General features: G+C 36.7%; 1 protein-coding gene across 1 annotated transcript in view; it reads right to left on the reverse strand.

Moving 5' to 3' along the window:
* The window catches only part of CUNH11orf65 (chromosome unknown C11orf65 homolog), an 83,927-nt gene that overhangs the window by 76,996 nt on the left and 1,661 nt on the right, over positions 1-5,270 (reverse strand). The window lies entirely within an intron of this gene.

Consider the following 5,270-nt stretch of genomic DNA (forward strand, 5'->3'; position numbering starts at 1 on the left):
CCCGGCTGCTTGGGAGGCGGAGGCAGGAGACTCGCTTGGGCCCAGGAGTTGGAGGTTGCTGTGAGCTGTAATGCCATGGCGCTCTACCCAGGGGGACAGCTTGAGGCTCTGTCTCAAAAAAAAAAAAAAAAGAAAAAGAAAAAAAAAGAAAAAAAAAGAAAATTAGAGTTGTATAAATGAAATAATGAAAATAAAATTTGGTATCAAAATAACAAAAATAAAAGACATCTATTATTGATTGCTTAATATATTTCAATTTGTTTATTTTTTTCTAATTCCAGTAACAACCTTGCATAGCATATTTTATAATACCCTTACATTAGAGATAGGGAGATTAAGGTTAAACAGTTGAGTAATTAAGCTAGTGTTAAAATCAAGTCAGCTTTTCTTGAAAGTCCATGATCTTCACATACACTGTTGTATTTCTTCAGTCAGGGGTGTCCAATCTACAGCCCATTGGCTGCATGCAGATTATGCGAAGACTTTTTTGCTTATCTGTGGTGGCAGATATCATGAAAATTATGCATGGACTTTTGTTTTGTTTTTTGCTCATCAGCTTTCATTAGCAGTTGTGAATTTAATGTGTGGCCTTAAACAACTCTTCTTCCAATGTGGTACAGTGAAGACAAAAGGCTGGACACCCTCCTTTGCATCCACAAAATTGCCCAGGTCCCTAACCTAGAATGAGAGATGATTACAGACTTCTTCTTTCTTTGTAACTCTTATCTACATAGGCTACTTAACACATCATGCATTAAAATGTTGAAAAAAGATGAAGCCTGAATGTTAAAGAGCAAAACAAAATCACTAATTCTAATTCACACTTTTTATTAATACCGTGAAGAATTTAGTAATAGAGAAGTCAGAAAGACATTATAGTTTGAGTCCTTTAAAAAATTATAGCATAAATTCTGATTTATGCTGCATAAGCATTTACAACTCTAAAGAAGCATCTTATTCAAAACGGAGTGATTAATTAGATCAAATAATGAACTATTGCTCCAGTGTTATCAGAAGGGTGATATGCAAGAGTGTTCTGTTTGTGTAGATTATATAAATTATGTACAATTTTACTCATTTTTCAGTATATATAAAAGAAGAAATATATTCTTATGAGAAGAATAAGATTTGCAAGCAACTCGTTGTTTTTGGTAGTTTCTTACATATAATACAAGGAGCATTAATAAACTAAATGACTGAAGATGTGTTTTAGTTCATACTGCTACTTAATATACCCTTGAACAAATGCTTACCATCTTTAGGCATCAATTTCATCATTTGTAAAGTGAAGCATTACGGTAAATTAACTCCAAAGTTCCAGTTTCACAACTTTGTGAGTTTACATCACAAAGTGCATAAATCTTTAATAGTCAAATATATAGAAAAAAGAAAAAAAAACAGGTCCTATACTGAACAAAGGGAAAAACACGGATTTTCACTTAATCTCAGTTACTGATACCTCACAGTATTTCTAATGTCACTCATTGCATCTGTCACAGCAATATGACTGAGGTGCTTTAACGTGCTTTAAACTTTGCTAAAAAATTTAAAATTCTGAATTGTTGCTTGTAATATGCAAAATGTAAAATGATTTATAAATCTCAAAGCTCCGAACTATTTAAACACATAATATACATCTACTAATACGTCTATTATGTCTAGAGAGACAGGAGCTAAGCAGAGAAACTGTCTAAAGGATATGCTATTTATAGGAAAAATAAAAGAAAAACCTATTTATATATTTTAATTTTTTATCTTCTCTCTTGATGTTTAAAATTATTCAGGAGCTTAAAATTTTCTTCCTAGTTTTTTATAAATTGTGGAGTTTTAAAAATTGACGTTCCACGGCTCGGCACCTATAGCTCAACTGGCTAAGGCGCCAGCCACGTACACCTAAGGTGGCGGGTTCAAATCCCCAGCCTGGACCGGCCAAACAACAATGACGGCTGCAACCAAAAAATAGCCAGGCGTTGTGGCGGGTGCCTGTGGTCCCAGCTACTTGGGAGGTGCAGGCAGGAGACTCGCTTGAGCCCAGGAGTTGGAGGTTGCTGTGAGCTATAATGCCACGGCACTCTGCCCAAGGGGACAGCTTGAGGCTCTGTCTCAAAAAAAAAAAAAAAAAATTGACGTTCTTATGAATAAGGATATATGTCCTTTTTGTTCCCCTAGTAATAGCCTTAATATGGGAAGCACGGGTAGAAAGGTAAAGTGTTTGGGATCTGAAGTATGATAGACCAGGGTTTAAATCTCAACAAATTATATCTCATAGTTAGCTGTGTGATTTTGCATAAATTAACTTATTCAAACTTCAATTTCTTCATTTATAAAATATGGGAACTCATAGTACCTACCTCATAGAATTGAGAGGATTAAATCAGATAATACAGGCAAAGAAGGCATTAATAGTTTCTGATTCACCATGACCACTCAATAAATCCTATCTATTATTATAATACAAACTATTGATCTTTTTTAAATATTTAAAATTTTTAAATTGTGTGTATATACACACACATATATACACAAATAGATGTACAAACACATACATATAGGTGCATTTGCAATAAGGTAATCAAACTATACCTTATTTTTTTTTGCTTAATATGTACTTGTCTATTTATACATTTAGAACTTGCTCATTATTTTTTGTAGTTGCACAGTATTCATAAGTATGGATATATCATAATTTACTTAATCCTTCCTCCATTATTGAACATTCAGATTGTTTCTTTTTTCTGTTATGATTCCAAAAGGAATATCCTTATACATATATATGTGAGGGCTGGGGCCTGAGGGCAAGGGGTGGGTCTCTAAAAGGTGTGCTACTCTGAGGCCAGTCCCTAAACTGTATGTTACCAGAAGAGATAAAGAACGTGAGAGTATTAGAAAATTTTATAGCAATTTGCACTGCTGTGGTATCTAAACAAATGATCAGTGGGCCTGTAGTTTCTATGTCTTTGTGGTTTTTTCTTCCTTTTTCCAGTAATTCATAACTTTATTTCACAAAAGTAATGGTCTGTAACACACTGAGATCTGACTTGTTTTTAGAAGTATCACTCTGAAGAGACACAAAAGAAAACAAAAAGCCCCCTAAGCTACTGCTCATAACAAAGTAAATAATATTACCAAAATGTATCTATTACCCTGTAATTACATGTCCCATGACACCACCACCAAATTTGGATATAGTATGACTTATTACTGGCTCCTATCTCTAAGACAGGTTCACTCTGTGTATTTAATTAATTTTGAAATAATTCAACTCTGTATTGCATGCAATGAAAAGTTTGGACTCTATATTGTGTTACGGATTTGTTTTTAATTAGGAAGAAGAAAGTAGGGGATGAGAGTGTATGTGTGTATTATGGTTAGTTTGGTGTAAGAGAGATAAATCTCCATTTCATATTGTAAGAAGTCACCAGATAATGGTTAAGTCTATAAATAACAGTGCTTAAAATATAAGGTAAAAATCAAAAAATGCCTGTGCATGAAGAAGATATAACATAATCATGGAATAGAGAATGTTCAGGGGTATTTTAGCATAAGTAGTTAGAGAAGGCCTCAGTAATGGGGACATTACTTTCATTTTGCAAAGAAGCGACTACAGGAAAATCTAGTGAAAACAAGTTGTAGGCATAGGGAATAGCAGATAAAAATGCCTTCAGATAAGGAACTTCATGCGTTCAAGCAGCTGAAAGGAAGAAAACAGTGTCCCTTAAGCTTAGAGGATACTAAGTGGGAGACAGGGTCAAGAAGGAAGGTGGGAGCCAGACTACGGTAGTGGTCTAGGTTTGCTGGAGCTGGCTTGTAGTGGTTCAGCAGAGTCAAATTTTAAATTTCAGAAACTTCAGGAGCTGGTTTTTAAATTCAGTCATCATTAATTTTTTTATTTTTTTGAGACAGAGCCTCAAGCTGTCTCCCTGGGTAGAGTGCTATGGCATCACAGCTCACAGCAACCTCCAACTCCTGGCCTCTAGCGAGTCTCCTGCCTCAGCCTCCCAAGTAGCTGGGACCACAGGTGCCCACCACAACGCCTGGCCATTTTTTGGTTGCAGCCATGATTGTTGTTTGGCGGGCCCAGGCTGGATTTGAACCTGCCACCTTAGGTGTATGTGGCTGGCGCCTTAGCCACTTGAGCCACAGGTGCCGAGCCCATCATTAATTTTTTTAAAACTTACAATTAAATAAATGTAACAAATACTCAAAACTCATCACCGACTAATTATTTTACTACAGTTTATTGTTTATTTCCTCAAGGCTATTTATGCTGATTGTAGGGTTTCTTAATAGTGGCACTACTGATATTTTGAGCTGGATAACTTTTTGTTGTAGGGACTGTCCTGTGCAAGGCAGCCTGTTTGGTAGAATTCCTCTCCTTTATCTACAACAGTGGTTCTCAATCTTCCTAATGCTGCAGCCCTTTAATACAGTTTCTGTGGGTCGTGACCCACAGGTTGAGAAGAGCTGATCTACAAGATACTAGTAGCACAGCTATGACAAAAAGGTCTCCAGATGTTGAGAACCCTGTTGAGAACCACTACTCTCCTATATCTGCACAGTGGAAATATTATATAATACCATCAGTTCCCAGTTCCTGAGGTTATGCTGATAGCCTGAAATCGGCCATGGTATTCACATCGTAGAAATCATCAAATGCTACAAATCAGCACTTGACTTACTGTCTTTCTGGCTGTCTAGATTTAAGAAAGTGATGGTGAAAATGTTAGTAACACAGGTTAAACTTAAAAGTGTGTCATATGTCACCATTACTTTTATAAACAGCACAAAATGGTGGAGAAATATCTTCCAGTGTTCAAAATTATCTAACTCAGAAACAAATCACTCACATCAGTGAGGAACAATGAAGTTCCACATATTTCAAGAATGAACGTGTCGAATGTTTGAGGGTTAAATTGAGAATAAAGTATCAGCTTTCATCAGATAAAGTACAGACTTTGACAAGTTCTCTGTCAGGGGAGTTAGCAGGGAAGGAAGCCTGAGGAGTGTAGAGGAAGTAGAATAGTTGAGACAGTAAGAACAATTCTTTGGAGTGATGTAAGGGAGTGAGAAGTGGGGTGGGAATGGATTATAAGGGTTTTTTAAAAAATAATATGAGAGGCTCGGCGCCTGTGGCTCAAGCGGCTAAGGCGCCAGCCACGTACACCTAAGGTGGTGGGTTCGAATCCCCAGCCCGGGACCTCCAAACAACAATGACGGCTGCTACCAAAAAATGGCCAGGCATTGTGGCGGGCGCCTGTGGTCCCAGCTAC

Source organism: Otolemur garnettii, unplaced genomic scaffold (assembly GCF_000181295.1).
Source record: "Otolemur garnettii isolate 467f Iridium unplaced genomic scaffold, OtoGar3 scaffold00086, whole genome shotgun sequence".
NCBI classification, from domain to species: Eukaryota; Metazoa; Chordata; class Mammalia; order Primates; family Galagidae; genus Otolemur; species Otolemur garnettii.